The sequence below is a fragment of the Passer domesticus genome, chromosome 3 (assembly GCF_036417665.1).
Source record: "Passer domesticus isolate bPasDom1 chromosome 3, bPasDom1.hap1, whole genome shotgun sequence".
Classification (NCBI taxonomy): Eukaryota; Metazoa; Chordata; class Aves; order Passeriformes; family Passeridae; genus Passer; species Passer domesticus.
In genome coordinates this window covers 59,889,717-59,906,457 of record NC_087476.1, presented here as the reverse complement: position 1 = coordinate 59,906,457, position 16,741 = coordinate 59,889,717, and the positions used below count along the sequence as shown (strand labels likewise).

The 16,741-nt window shown below is 40.6% G+C and overlaps 2 protein-coding genes across 4 annotated transcripts in view; both read right to left on the bottom strand.

The window, feature by feature from the left end:
- Positions 1-9,426, bottom strand: part of TIAM2 (TIAM Rac1 associated GEF 2) — a 135,482-nt gene extending 126,056 nt beyond the window's left edge. For all 3 annotated transcript variants that reach the window (XM_064413378.1, XM_064413380.1, XM_064413379.1), the window contains exon 1: positions 9,399-9,426. The gene's annotated coding sequence lies outside the window, so the exon portion shown is untranslated. The remainder of the gene's footprint in view (positions 1-9,398) is intronic.
- Positions 9,408-16,741, bottom strand: part of SCAF8 (SR-related CTD associated factor 8) — a 151,095-nt gene continuing 143,761 nt past the window's right edge. The window contains exon 21 of the mRNA XM_064413389.1: positions 9,408-9,541. The gene's annotated coding sequence lies outside the window, so the exon portion shown is untranslated. The remainder of the gene's footprint in view (positions 9,542-16,741) is intronic.

Genomic DNA, 16,741 nt, shown 5'->3' with positions numbered 1-16,741 from the left:
ATCCTTTCAGTTATAAAACCTCAGTATTAAAATTTCACAACATTTTAACCAATGAAATGGTTCTGACCTGGACTGTTAATAACCCCAACCACTTGTTGCAGGAGGAAACACTCAGCAATACAGTCAGATTGGCATCTCTGTCCCAGGAGGGCAAATCTTCTTCAAAGTTGCCAAGGTCAGAGGGAGAAAGAACAAAAATTCAGTGGATGAGTGCTGACCCAGATCGCTTTGGTCATGGTAAAATCCCCACTCACAGTGTTCAGCGATGCCAAGACTTTGTCTAGGGAAATTATTACAGTTTTCTGCTATGGAAACCCGTTAAAAAATCAGGCTATTTACTGCAGAATGCCACCTGCTACTGCCTGGCAAAGTACATCCAAACAATCACACAGGGCATATTATCATAACAAAGGGGAGTTTTCATTTACCAACCCAGAAGTGTTGTGCTGGTGTCATTATCCCCAGTCAAAGGCAAGGGGAAAGACAAGGACAAGAGAGAGAGGTGCATGGACAAGAGAGTTTCTCCAGGCAGAATGGTGGCAAGGTGGGGACAGGGCTCAGCTCCCCTAAGCACCACTGCTGTATCTTCTCTTATAGGCTGCATAATTATTTCAGCAGGAAAGGATTTCATGGGGTGCATTGTCTGTCAAAACACATGCAGAAGAGCAGAAGCTGGTAAAGTACCATATATTGCTTATTTCATCACATTCTGCTTGTGAACTTGGCAGGGGACAGAGTGGGCCAGGCTCAATGGTCCAGTTAAGAGAGCCAGCCTCCAGCACCGACCAACAGCAGCAGAAACAAGTTTTGGGGGGAATTGCAGAAACACAGCAGTCATGAAGCAATCTATCAAGGACTGAAGTCTTTTTTTAAAATAAAAATATAGGAACTAATGTTTCTTTAGAAAGAAAAAAAATTGGTCACACAATCTGTGTTGTTCAGGAAATCAAACTAGACTACCACAGTGATCACTTCTGGTCTCACAATATATTAATTTTTAAAATATTGTCCTTCTCTCTGTTTTTCTCCATGAAGTCCAAGGAACTTAGGAAACCCACCCTTCATCTCCTGGATTTTACTATACATCTTTCTTTACTGATTCTACAGAAGTCTTGGAAATCAAATACCTTTTTATTTCCAACTTCTGGGAATAATCAAAACTTTGTTCAACACTATGTCTTTTATTCCAACACACATAAATAGCTTTTTGACTTGCACAAAACCTGAAACCACTTTAATCAATCAGCTATATATAGTCTGGATAAATACTGAGTCTGAGATGCTGGGTATACAGCCAATCCTGTGCTATTTGCTAATACTTTGATCTAATTTCACATTTTATTAAGAAGAAGTGAAAAATATTCTGGTGAGGACAAAAGCAACAGCAAAGAAATGACAGCATGTAAAGCTAGAGAATATGTACATTAGCTAAAAATTCAACTTGTTCCAAAAGCATTTCAAAATCCAGAAATACTTATAGAGTTATCACAAAATAAGACACAAATGTCCATAAATTTGTTATTTTGTTACTCCCACAGGAACTCACTCTTGATTTTCCAGAAATCTACCACTATATAAAGTATATTTAATAGCATTAGTAGACAGCACTACAGCCTCACTGCGTGGGTAACACACTGCTCCATTTTCTATGGAATCATTATGGCACAGGTGATTTATGTCTGTGCAACAGAAAGGGCTATTCTGTAGAAATATCACAGGAAATGACACACAGGAAATAAACCAGCACAGACATCTTACAATCATTTCCTAAGCTGTAGCACAGCAATCTGCTGAGCTCCTGAAACAACCCAGATGCTGCTGACGCAAGGAATGAACAAGCACCAAAAAGGCTTCCCCCTTCCCAGGCTTCTGGGTCCCAAGAGGAGAAAAGGATGAACGAGGCAACAAGGTATGGAGTAGTTGGTTATTTGTGACCTGGAAATATTCTTTCATGGGTACTAGCTGCTCAGTCCTGCCATGGTTCATCTACGGTGGGTATGGACAGATGGGGGAGGCCTGCAACGGCTGTGAAAACAAGAAAACTGAAGATTAATATCTGGTGAAGGCTCGTGTAATGGCTGGGGAAAAGAAGGTCATATGGAGGCAAAGTCGCAGTGAGCCTCATGCCAAAGTTTTCTCTTCTTCCTCCCCCATGGTAGAAGGCATATAAGAAAAATGAAACGAGACTTTAGCACATCCTGCACTGATAGGACAAGGGCTATTTGTTCTAACCTAAAGGACACATTCAGGCTAGATATAAGGAAGAAATTTCCTATGATGAGGGTGGTGAAACACTGGATTGCCCAGAGAGGTAGTGGATGCCCCATCCCTGGCAATATTCAAGGCCAGGCTCGGACAGAGCTCCGAGCAATTTGATCTAGTTGAGGATGTCCCTGTTCACTGCAGAGGGGTAGAGTTGTAAGGGGAACTCTAAAGGCCTCTTTCAACCAAAACATTTCCATCATTCTGTGATTCTATGAACTAACCCTAGCACAATTCACATAACATCCTGTTAGCATGTTATATGCTTTTGAGCCTTCTGCTAAGGCTCAAAAGCATCTGTTCCCTTCCCACGAGCTCCAACTGTGGCAGGTAATGGATAGAGTAAAAATTCAGTTCCTGTCCTCAACAGCACTTACTAATTCAGGTTAGAGAAAGATATCAACAGATGCAAAAAAATAATTGTGTTTTAGTCAGGCTTGCCAATGTGCAACTGAAGACCACATCCTGGAAACCAGATGAACTCAATAACATTTTAACATGAATTTTATTAAGGAATGCTAGGACATACCTCATGAGGGTTTAACTGAATGCACAGTATAGAAAACTGCTTTCCATCCAAGTAAATTTTACCAGTTAAAAATAGCCAGAAAATGAAGAAATATCTCAGAATACTATTTCATTATTATTCAATATTCTACTATTCCCACCCACCCTTAATGATACAGCCTTTTAATGGAAAATTATATATATGAAAGTCACATATGCAGATCTCTTTACAGTATATTAAAAAAGACGTGACATTGGTGTCATAGGCTAAGAATCTATGAGGCATCCATAGAACATTATTTTCTATGGAAATAGAGCAGAACTATTCTACAGTAATTTGAATACACAAGGGTCTATACAAGCAGATTACACTGACTTTAAATGCAATTATCTCTTGTAATTCTTTTTCTTATCCACTAAAGGAATTAGTAGAGCTGTTTCAAGACTGCAATCAGGAGAACATCCATGTCATTCCCTAACACTTTTTTTTATTCAGATAGATGTTTTCCTCCAGAGTTTTCATTATTCATAAATAATACCTGTTTTATGACTGTATAACTTAAGTCAAGATACTGTTAATTTTTCTCTTAAGTAGTTAGTCTGCCAGTAAAAACGCCCTTTCCTGTACACCAGTAAAACAAAAAAAAAAAAGGAAGTTAGGAAGTTTTGAGAAAAATCAGTACAAAATTTTCTGTAATTACATGAAACTTCCCACTGCAAAAATAAATATGATTTTCTTAAGGTAACCGAAGAAAGATACCTAGTACTTACACTACTGCCTACAAATCAAGGAATTGTAAAATACACAAATGCTGCATTAATGCTCAAACTACCTTAAAACACTGTGTCAAACTTCCCACTAACATCAACAGAATTTCATCCATTGTGCAAACTCAGAAAACAGAAAAGGCTCGGAGATAGAAAACTAAAACAATAAATAAGATTGCTTTAATCACTACTCCTGATGTCTTCGACCATGCCATTTCTGCCCCTCCCCCTGCTATGCCAACAAGCTGAAGGTTCAGTGCCTGGGTAGTTGATTTATCACTGCCTGTGACAAAGCTTTGGACATTGCCCTTCCCACTGCTTCATGCCCAGCAAAACACAACACAGCAGCTCTTGCGCCAGTTGCATTTCAATAGTGCAGGAAAAGATCCACAGCATTAAAACTCAGTTTTGCAGTGACTCAGTCAAGAGCACTGCACTTCCTAAAACTGGGGTGGCCTTGGTGATTTTTTGGTTGGTTGGTTGGGTTTAAGGTTTGAGGTAAGTTCCTCAGTGATCAGTGTGCAAGGGATCTTGCAGGAGAGTGGGTGGCACCATTTGGCTCTGGTCCCAAGTCAAAGGGTGTTTTGCAACTATATTGTCACCTCTTCAGATATGCTGCAGAGGCTTCAAAGGAACAGCACTTCTGGAAATCAAATGGCTTGATAAGTCCAACGTGAGAAACATACCTAAAGGCCAAATATCTTTTATGACATACTGGACTCCAGTGACAACTGTTATTTACAGACAAACTACCCACTCTGGGCAACCTAAACAGCAGCTGCATCTCTGTATGAAGAGCAGAGCTTTTACCTAAGGGCTCAATGCATAAGCTGAGGCAACATTTACTGGCCCAGCCCACCTGAAAACCAACTTCTGCAACACCATAGGAATATCTACCAGAGTAGTGTCACTACAGGGAACTGCAGTAAACCCAGTACTAGAGAATTATTATGCATTACATTTTTCTTTCTGAAAAATAAAAAGTATTTAAAACTGGATTTATAAAAACTTCACATTTGGTACACCTGTTCTATTCAATTCAATCAATAATTATTTTTCCATGCCAACAACAGGCAGGCAGAACAGTAATTAAAATTTCAGTTCACACAAATGCATGTGACATTTGCACTGCATTAAGCACCAAGCTTAGTTGCAACAGCAAATATGAAGAGGCAATGTTTCCTTAAATATTATCCTTTAGAGCAACGAAATCCCCTGTAAATTTCTTTTTAATACGATCCACAATGCTCTTATAAGACTCCTAACTCTGCAAGGCATGAACATGCTAAGAATAAATACTGACTCCGTTTTGAAGTGAAGATTCTCAATAGATGCTACCCATTATTTTCTTTTCTGAATCTCCAGTTTCCAAGATCATTTTGCTATCCTATTTAATATTATCCTGTATTACATAGTCAATGATTTTAAAATATCATTCTCCAATATGAAAGCATAACATGGCTTTCAAGAGACTACTCTATATGCAAATTCAGCTGATGATTGCAGGGAATATTTGATGTTCATCATTTTAAGGAAAAAAAGAGACCTCTCTGATATATCAGGGTAGAAGACAATACACCAACAGATCTCACTGTAAGATCTCCCAGGACACAGGAATGGTGGAGCACAAATGAGAGTCCATCCTCAATCAGGGATGTACATCTCTGAGCAGACAAGGAGCAGCAGCTGTGAGAACACCAAGCAAGCATGTCCACAGACATCCTTGTTGATGACAAAGCTGAGGCTCAGGTGGGAGAACAAACATCTATCCAGACTAACAGTGACTTCAGTAAAATGCCTCTCAGAGAAATATAAACACAAATACTCCTTCTGTTCCTGTGCTCACACACAGGGCACCACTGTTTCTACTGAAGGCTTGGCCATACAGGCCAGGAAAACCCTGGGAGAACGCTGTCTAGATATCAGCTGCACTGCCAACACACACCTTGCCCATCACCTCGCGTCACAGCAAGGGAGGATGGATCCTACATCTCGCTGCTGCAGAGCGAGAGCAGACACACTGCTAGCTCTGCCAGCAAGGTTACAGGTCAGCACCCTGTGTGATCCCCTGGGAAGTGGTGTTCCCCCTCCCATGGTACCATGGTCCACGGACCATGGTCCCAACAGCTCCACAGGGAAAAGGTGACACTTTGATCCTTTCATCCCAGCACTCTGTCAGCAGTGCCAGCTCACAGAGGTGTCAAACTGAACACATGTAACAGGGAGATGCCCTGTGGATGGAGGTTAGCACCCTTAAACTTTGTCAGGCATGCCTAAATTCTTAGTGTCATCTTCAGTAAGCCTGGTGATCCTTGCTGATGGTGTAGACCAGCTGTGGATGTGCACAGGCATGTGCAGGCCATGGTTGTGACAGAGAACACCAGGGAAACAGGGAGAGCAATGTACAACTAGGAGATAAGGGTAGGCAGTAACTACAGAGAGTTAGCTTTGGAGACAGTAATACTATCCTACCTTGAAAACTTTAGGGCCTTATATATTTCTTATGAGTAATATTGCAAAAAATGCATACACTGGATTCATTTTCTTAGGAAATCAGTTTCTTAGTAAATTACTGAGTTTATTCACAGTTGTCTGTCAATAAGAAATTGCTTCCTGGATACAGAACTTAACAGCAAGCCATAAGACTTCCATCAGTACACAAAAGTTTTCTTCTGCTTCCTCAGACTGCTTTGAACATTTCCTCTTGTGTACTACACATGAGCAGGCACAGTGGCTTGCCCAAATAGCCACAAAGTTTCTTTCTGCAGTGTCCTTATTTCATTTTTTTATAAAGGCTGTATGCACACTGTTGGTACCAACATTATATATTACTGAAAGAGTTTTTAAGATTACTCCATTCCATAGTTTTCATCAAAACACTGATGAGTCTTTTCACATTTAATTTGCTTCCCAATCATTCTATCACAAACTTGGTGGGGTTTTTTCCCTCCTCAGTCAAGAAATTTGTTTGTCATTTACTCCTTCAACATGAGTAACACTTTCACTTCCAAAGAAGGTAAACAAGCAGGCCTTGCTTTAATTACATTAACCTGGGAAGAATTTGTTGCAAAAGTCTACAGATGGGGTGCTGCCACTTTCCAGGCATTCTCTAGGCTAGTAAATCAGCGCAAGGCCTTTGAAGGGTATCAATGTCTTCCTCATGAGATTAAGCTTTAATCCAGCACTATCGCCCCAACACCCTTTGCTGGAATACTTCAAGAGGTCCAAGCAGTTACTGACACCAACAGAGCCTGCACAACTCTGCCTGTATGGGTGGCTGCTGTAACAAAATTCAGCTACAGAAATGCAGGAACATTCAAACTTGTTACTGCAATTCATAGAGTAATTTCAGGTTGAAAAGCTGAACAGATGGCATTTGTGAGCTTTATTCAATATCTTCGACTTTTTAATTAGATTCCTGTTCGTGTCAGTCTGCTGGTTTACAGCAGGAGACCCCAGATTTCAAAGTAACCTTAGGAATCCCATTGCTCTGTCTTATAGAAACCACTATGCCAGGAAACTGCTTCAGGCACAGCTCCTGCTGCTTCCACCACAGGAACTCATCAGCAGGTAATTAAAAGAACCAAATTAAAGGGATAGTCCAAAAATGCAGCTACGCCTTAGCCAAAATGCAAATTAGAGCTTTATTGCACCAGACTGGTTTATAATTTTAGGATGCTTTCGGTGTGTTTATCATTAGGAATCTGTATGCCATAATTTTCTCCTTCATGCCTTCACGTGGTTCACAAATTCACCTTCTGCCCCTGACAAGCTCACACTGGGTTGTCACTGTTTTTTGGAGAGCTGCATGTGGGCAAAATGAAACAAAACATACTGGCTGCTAAAAAGCTTAAGAAATTGCAAGGGAATAAGCGGTGCATCCCTCCCAAAGCACTGAAACATGGCAAAAAGCACCAGTGGCTGTGAGAACAGACACCCCAACAGACAGTAGTGTCATTAAATTTTAGAATAAGATTTAACACTTCGTTTTATCAATACAGGTCAAAGAAAACAAATCAAACAAACAAAAAACTCCCCAAAAAAACTCCCAACAGATTGACTAATGCAGAAAATTAGGACTTTCATGGAGTGCATAAAATCTCAGTGACACTTTTAACCTATGCAATAAAGAATGGCACAAAACACTGGAACAGTAAGTCTAATTGTATCAACCAATGGCACAGTTTCACAGCTGTTCTTTTATCAAAATCAATTAGAAGTTGACTATTTTTGAGTTGTTTCTTTGTATTACTTTGCCTTTTTGAGGAGGGAAACTCCAGAATTCAGAAGACCTTCTAGATCTCTTGTAATCATGTTCAGTAGAACATCAACCACACCTCCAAATCCATTTTAATTTTATAATATATCCTGAATGTATAAGCTAGTATTAAAAATAGCCTGTTTTAGAGAATGATGAGCCAAATACTCCATCAGCCATACAACAGCATATGCAGAGTTTGTGCATATTTACTTCTGTGGCAGCAGTGCCCTAAATCCCTTGCATGTGGCAAAACTCTAAGTTGTTACAAAATGTAGCAATGCTCCATTATGTACTGATTTTAAAAGCGATGACTGGGTTACAAAGTAAACTGAGCACACAGGCATTAATTTTTAAGTGTTTGAATACTATATAACAATCGGGTCTAATTGCCTGGTATGAGTGCATCAAAGGGGGAAAAACCCTATAACACTGCAACAGATTCCCCTTGTTTATTCAGCACAATTTTGCCCCAAAATATTTTGTCCGGAAAGAAAAACAATTCTGTCCTAGCGTGGAATGAGACCAAATCCCTCTGGAACTGCATCCCTTGCCAGTGGATGTGACTGCATCGGACAAACTCCTGGGGAATGAGAATGAACAGGATGTGTTGAGGTCCAACCATTTTCCTTCCCTGTGATGCCCATAGGCTTAAACTTCCTAAAAGGTGGATTTGTCAGAGTTGTGCAGTGGATTCCTGCTACAAAGTCCAAACAAAGTCTGGATTTTGTGATAACTAGCAGAATACATGGTGTAGTAGATACCAGGGTATGGACAACAAGGTCAAGTTTTTTCTGTTAGTAACAGCAAACAATGCTGAAGCAATTAAAAATAATGAAAAGTTGAATAAACACTCTCATCACCTGTTTACAAAACATCATGATTAAGTCTTTTAAAATCTCTAAAACAACTCTAAATTATCTCAGATGACAAAACTAAACAGGATGGAGGAAACTTGCCCTATCATAAGCTCAGTTGCACCAGGTCTTTCAAACCCTCAACCAAAGCACCTCTTTCTCTCTTGTGCCATTCACAACATTTCTAACTACAGCAGACAGACATCTGACGGTCTCTGGAATTAAACTGCAGTGCCACTCTTTCCCTTAGGTGAGACATCAGGAGTAGAGCTTTCTTTGCTGATAATTTTCTGTCTAATTCTGGAACAATGCACTCTACACCAGATACTGCTCATCCATTCCCTCTTCTTTGATAAATTTACCACATCATAACACTCTTAGAAAAAAGCCTAAACTCCTCCCTTTCCCTGCTAAGTATAGAAAACTGTATCTCTGCTGTTTACAGATTTGGAGGTTTGTCTGACTGAAGTTTTGTAAATACAATCTATTTTGAAGTCATGAGCATTAATACTTGGATTAATGCCTCAAAAGAAACAGTTGACATAGCCTATATTTCTCCCTGTGCTGATGTTCTCTATTGGCTGATTCTAAAGCCTCAAAAACACCCAACCAATATGAAACATTAACACCTAGGGACCAAAACAAATTTTAACCTGGTTCTATCTGGCTCCTGGCCTATAATGTTTCATAATGCAATTTACCCACTCAGAAAGAAACAAACCAACAAAAAAAAAATCCAAACAAACCTTGCATAACTTATTTGCTCTCTAAATGTCTTGTTTTCCTCGGCATCATGAGTGAAAGCACAGAGAGGGGCTGAGGTGTCCTTGTGGCTTCACAAGCTGAAGAACTTCTTGCTGGAAGTCCCTATTTTCGTAGCACTGGCAATCTGAAAAACAAAAATTGTTTTGTTAACACTTGTATCCCTGGAGACAGAAAACAGAAATAAGGTTTGTTCTGAACCACTGCCAACTACATCATTAACCTCTCCTGTGAACAAGCCAACAGCTCTCATGCAAAAAAAAAAAACATCTAGAAACATCACTCAATTCATACCTCACTTACGCATTCTGCACTGACTGCTCACAGCTAAAAACTTCTTCCTATGTACAAATGGAAAATAGAAACCAGTAAAACAACACATTACAACCACCTGCTTCAAGAAGAGCTGTTGTTAAGCTATCCAGGTTTCCATCTAGGAAATACTCAACCAGGAAAGGTGGCTTGAAACAGGCCATCATCATCACTGGTCCCTTTCTACAGTCCCTTTCCTACAGTGGTAGTCCCAGCCACAAACTATGCCAGTACCACAATACGATTGCCTGTTTCCATGTGTTCATATTTAAAGCTTCTATCAAATCCCAGCCAGGACCTCTACAAAATATCTGCACGTCAGGTACCAAAGATGTCCCACGGAAGTTCTCCTGCACCAGCCAAGCCAGGCTTTGAAAAGCCAGCCACTGCTTTTGAGGAGACTGATGCGCAGCAATCAGCTGCTCCTTTGCCTACATCACCTGAAAATGTTAAAACAGACACCAGCCATCCTCAGTGTATGTGCATTCAACAAGTAGAGTGACTGACTGAGCTCCCAAAAGCTGGCAAGGAGAACTTCATGCTCTACAAAGCCTGTCATTTTCATTCTGCAAAGTGTCAGACTGTATTATAATATTTTCTCTGATGTTCAAATTGGCACAGCTGATTTTAAACAGCTTCTTCACAGCACAAAGCACCTTGTCATAAAAATATCCTGATATCTACAATGGTTAAGCTGACATAAAACATAATTAAAACTAACACAAGAATTTTATCATACTCATGCTTCCAAAGGCAGTGGAATTAGAGCAAAGTCCTAAACTGACTTCACTGAAAATAAAGGCTGTTCCATGAAAATAAAATGCAAACAAAAGAGAAAATAATGCAAGCTGCAAAGCCACCACTCAAAATGGAAGAATTAACAGCGGGCCAGCAAAGTAAAAAGCAACATCAGGCTGCAAGCTACACCCAAGAGGAAATGTGAGTAATAAAATGTAACTAATAAAATGCAACTAAATTCTTAGTTGTTACACAAAAAAAACTACTTGTTAAGCTCCAAATACACGGACTGTCTCTGCGTGTGGGGAAAGGCGTATCTATCTACGCAGAACAGTTAGAGCTCAGACCACCAAAGCCCTCCTAAATCATGGCTGTAAGAGACACAGAGCCAAGAGCTGCAGGACAAGCCTGGAAGTGCCATGATTATGGCATTCAGATAACACTGCCATGTTATCTGTGATAACATGATCCATGTGTCACAGATATTGTCCTTCCCAAAGTTCACAGCACTGCTACTGTGCCCAACTTTTATTTTTTGTCACACTTCCTTTTGCTACACAATGGCACAGCATGGCTCCACTCCTCAAAGCCACACAGGGCTTCCTTCACCATGGGGTTCAGTTCCTGAGCACCAGCAACTGAGACTCAAAACCTGGGGCAATAGCTTGCTCTCATCTGCAAAACCCCTGAACTGAAAAGTGCCCTTTATCTTCCCATGTTCCAGCTCACTGAAAACTGCTGCACAAGCATTTTCCTATCCAGCTGGAACCACACTTCCAGTTCTTCACAGACATGGCATCTTTACTAATGGTTTGACAGGCATGGAGTGACACCTAATACAGAGCTAAATGTAAGATCTGTAACAGGAGTTAAGTGTAATTTCAAGAATGCAGTGTTATGCTCTGCCCTCATGGGCAAACCTCACCCTCCTAGATTTTTGCTGGCCCATACCTAAAGGGGAATGCAGCTAGCTCTTAGCTAATACAGCCAGGGTGATCTCACAGTACTCAATCAACACAGGTTTGTAAATGCCCAGTTAAAACACTTCTATCTGCATTGGAACAGGCAGAAACAAGAATTTAGAGCAGGCAGGTGGCATACTACTTTTGATACAAAAGAACTGATTTATGGCAAAGTATCACAGGAGTCCCTCCCTACCAGTCAGGTCTTACTTGAACATTTATTAAGGATGATGCCCTGCTCTGTTTGAAGAAAACTTCCTGGCCAGGGTAGAGGGCCAAGTTTTTTTAAGTGCTTCCAGCCCTCCCAGTAAGCAACCTCTTAGGGAGGTCACAATGCTCCCCCGCAAGCAGCCCATCAAATATTGAAGGAAGTTTGCCATAGTAAATACAAACTTCCCAGCAGTGCTCTGCCAAATCTACAATACCCATCTCTCTGGATCTGCACAATCCTAAATAATAAGGCTTAACATAAGAAAAATCTATAGGGTAGAGTATTGCTCCATACATACAGTCCTTTACACATTCAGGTACCTTTTTCTAGCAGGCTAGGAGGAAATGGGCATCTCATACCAGCTTACAACACTCCTCTCTTTTTCCTTTCCCCAAAACATCTTTAATACCAACAATTCCCATTAAACTTCTACCAAGGGCAAAGTACTTCTGAAGGAATCAATCTAAAAAAAAAAAAATCTTTCTATGTCAAAAAAAGAAATAAAGGTGTAGTTAAAAAAGAAAGAACTGCTGTACTAAAGTAATAGTCACATAAACCTCACTCATTCCAGACTGAGATTTTTGCTTCCTGCCAACAAACAAGGACAAAAATCCCATACACTAAGCATGGCATATACAACACCCTAGGCTCTGCCATTTAGTTAAGGACAGACAAGTAGGCATAGCTGTGAAAGTCTTAACAGCATAGATTAGGCAGTATGTGCTATGGCAACAACCTTGGTTTGTCATTCATCTAATACTCACATTTTCATTTTCCTGCTGAACAGGAGGGTACACAAAAATAAACACCAGTAAATGGCTAGCAGGCATGGCACTGAAGCAAAGTCCTTAGTACAAAGCTACCATGGGCCCTTCCAGCTCTACTGTAAACAAAGAGTGAATTACATTATACACACAATAGCAACACTTAAGTCGCAGATGTAGTTCCTCGACTGTGATCTGGGAAGGGCTGTACAAACTCCGGGCAGGTGCTGTCTGCACAAGCAGGGAGCAAACACCGACTGATGGGTTTTTTGGGGTTTTTTGCAGGGTTGCCCAGCATCATCATTAAAAACTATAGCCCCTGGTTAAAGCCAGTGCACAATGACGAGGTGCTGAGCAATTCAGGAAGACAACTCTACAGACACCTCCACCCCCTTGAGCTGCAGTACACGTGTGTCAAAGGGAAGCATGAGCTGCTACCAAACCTCAACAGGTCTGGCAAGAAGGGAGCAGAGAAGTGACGCTTATTATTCATGTGGTTCCCCCCAGGGTTAGCCACTGGTAGATAAACCAAGTACAGCACAGCACCCTCCTATAAAATGCACTGCAAACAGCTCTACAGGAGATACATCCAGACCTTGCCCTGCCAATCACCAGAGAGAGAGATTTTAACTTAATCTGTGACATCTATACTCAACCAACCACCGGTGAATAGCTTGTGGCAGCTGTTGCAGCTTTCTGCAGCAGTCCATCAGCTTGCCTCACATGGTTTTCTTGGATAGCTCATCCCTCCCCTTTCTCCTAGAGAAATTTGGGGATAGTCTGCAGATCCTGCTGGAAAGCTGCTCCTGCTTACAGAAAACAAGCAAACAAACAAAAATCCCACAACTTTTCCAGCGCCATTGAACAACTCTAAATGCACCACGTGTTACACTGGACACAACAGAGGACATTCACACACTCAGCATAGAAACAGCTCCTGGACCCCAGGCTGCCCAGTGACACACCGAGCTTCAGCAAATCCTCCAGTCCTTGGGAGGGGACCATTGGCTGAGCACATCCACTCAGCCTGCCCACAAAGGCAGGGCAGTGCCACAGCTTGCTGCTCTGCCCAGAAGGCAGAAACTGTCTGCACAAGGAAAGCTGGACTCCACTTCCCTGTGCCTGGGTGTTTGTTTCAGGAAATCTCCCATTCCCTAGCCATGTTTCAAGATCTACCCTAACTGCTCTGTGAAATGCAGAAGAGAGCCAAGCAGATACATATGTCTGGGATGATCCAAAGTGTTTATTTCCCCACCCTTCTTGCTATTTTCAAAATGTATTTCTGAAAGCACTTGAATTTTTTTTTCTGGTTTTTTGTTGATAATTTGCATTTCAGAGGCAACACACCAACAAACATTCTGACCTTTTTCCTAACCTTTGATCAATCATTTTGTCACTCAGCCTGTGGTAAGGAAATGGTCTACCTTTCCTAACCTTTGACTGATCATATGAGAAAAAGGAACATCTTGTTAACACTACTTTCCCTTAATGCACTGATTCTACACAAAACTAATGATCATCCTCTAAATCCTCTCTCTACTTAGCAGTTTAATTAGAAGGATGATCATTGATTAATACACTTGAGTTACCTCAAGAAGGTGTGACTGAACACAGATCACTCAACCCAAGAGAACTGTAGATTAATTAGTTCTGCATCAAACTCCTTTTCTCTTTATTCAACTTCAAAAGGAGGAACAAAACCCCACAACATAACAACAAAACACCAAGCTTTCAGTTTTAAACTTCTGAGATAATTTTTATTTTACTTCATTCTTTAGCAAGTCTCACATTTTCTTGCCTTGAACTTTATAGTCATCTACTTTTTTTTAAAATTATTTTAATTCTACAAAATAAACACACCAAGCCTGGAGGTTCAATATGCATTCGCAAAGCTCTGCCAGAGACCTGCAGTCTTGAATTAGTTGGCTTGGGCAAGGAAGTAGGAATGACACTGATACTCGACTGGAATGTGCGCGGCATTAAGTGCATACCACAGCTGAAACCAGGTATACTTCCAGCCAGACAGTGCTTTCAGTGTCCCCACCTAGGGAGACAGTCAAAGAGAAAACATTATTTGAAGGTTTCCTCACTCTTTTTTAACATCTCACTAAAACTCCTCCAGCACAAGCTGGTGTACAGCCTCATCATGAGACTGAAAAGGCAGGTAAGCCTTCCCTGACTGTAGCTCTGCACCATAACTCACGCTGCCCTTGGTCTGGGAAAGCTCATGCTTCATCTGCCCTTGGAGCCACAGTTCTCTCTGCAGGTGTTCTGAACAGCCTCAAGGACTGGCTAACTTTTCTCTTTCCATAAAAATCCTCTCCTGGTCTCTACACATGAACAGAAAACATTGCCATATCATGACCTTCTCCTTGCTCACTGCCCTCTGACCAAGGTAGACACCATTTCCTTACCACAGGCTGAAAAGCCCCAGGTGATTTCAAGCAAATAATTCTCCTGCTGCTCTGTCTCCCTTTGTTCAGGAAGCTCTCCTGAAAAGTGGCAGGTAGAGTTGGTGACTCACCTTTAGGAGCAGCCTAATCCTTCTCCTGGTCACCAGAGAGTGACACTAGGAAGGCAGATATGGGGCAGACCAGAAAACCAGGCTAGGCAGAAAGGGAAGAACAGAGCTTTCCCTTCCGTGTCCTAAATTACATGCTACATATCATCTCTTCTTCTATGCATGCTTCTTCCCATACTTGGCATTATTTATTCACTTTCAAAGCACAAGTTACCCCACAGGATACAACACAGCCCCACAGATTCCTGGTACAGGGTTAAAGAGGATTTTTCAATCGGCCTCTGTCGACTTAATACATAATCAATACATGGCTGCAGCAAAAGTCAAGCAAGAAAGCTGATGTTGCATTTTAAGATTCACATTTAAAGTTTACATTTTTAAGAAAGCTGATGCATGCCATTTTAAGAGCATCCAGAAGCAATCCATTGTGATTCCCTCCCCCCTTATGCCATTATCCCTGGTGGTGGAAAGGTTTTTTCTCAAATTGTTTATTTCAAAGTTATTTCATCATCAGCTATGGAGAAAAGAAAATAAGCCTGTGTTATTGCAAAGGACTAGGAGCAGTAACCAAATCTTACTGAGGCTTCTGATGGTTTTGCCAACACCCATAGATCACTTCAATGATACAGTTTTGAAAATAGGATGGCCAATAGGGAAAGGACAGAGAAATTGAGAACTGAGCCTGATCTATGTGAGATCCATCACAAACCACATCTTTCTAGTGGTAAAGAGACCTGCATAGAGCACAAGCGATAGATATATAAACTCCATCACCAGCTTGGGACTCTTGATTTCAAAACATTTTTGCAGCGAGGCAACTTAAGAAAAATAAACATTCCTAGCCAGGCAGAGATCAGTCATAAACCTTTTCTGAAAGGGAGATGAACTCTCTTATTGTTATTTAAAGCAACACTATAAATCAGACCAGATCTATATAAAGCAACATTATGGGCTTAAAGCAACAGTGGCATTATTCTATCAGAGCTCAGGCTGAACACCCCAGGAAAGACACACAATATCTGGTAATGTTCAGTGCCAAAAAAAGAAAAAAAATTAAAAAAAAAAAAACAACAACAACAAAAAAAACCCAACTAACCCAAAGTAAAAAATAACAAAACCTACAAGCAAACAAAACCCCATCCCTCCCACCAGCCTGCCCCCTCTCAAAAGAAACTTTTCAAAAGAACTGAAAACTGAAAAAAGCTGGGAATTTCTGTGAAATTCTCCATGAAGCTAACAAAAAACAGCAACAAGTTGCATATAGAGAAAGGCAAGTCTCATATTTTCTATAAAGCTACCAACATTATCAACAGTTCATTACTCACATTTGGTGATAGATACCATATTTAAAAATCAGATATCTACATTTTACAGATCACATGCAGGAAGATACACTTCAGTAAATACTCACATTTTCCCAAGTATTTTATTTTCCCTCTTCCAGAACAGTCATCTGGTATAAATTTTTGGGCCTTACATCATGCACAAGAAAATAGCTTACTATTTTAATTCTGCATTTACATCACAACATTCATAATTGATTAAAAGCAACAGAAATGGTGGGGGAAAACAGCTTCAAAGTATTAACCTGAAATATAGACCCAAATTGAGTCTCTTTTGTTTAAATATTCTTAAAAAATTTGGCACATCAAGACAAAAATAAAGTGAAACACCGGAGCTCTTCCTTCTCACCTCAGCACCCAAACTCCCTGGGTCACCCACAATTAATTCCATCTGACAGGCAGTCAAACCTATAATTTGTCACATTGATTAATTCTTATCTAAGATTTTATAACACAGGGTCTTGAACTGCTTAATT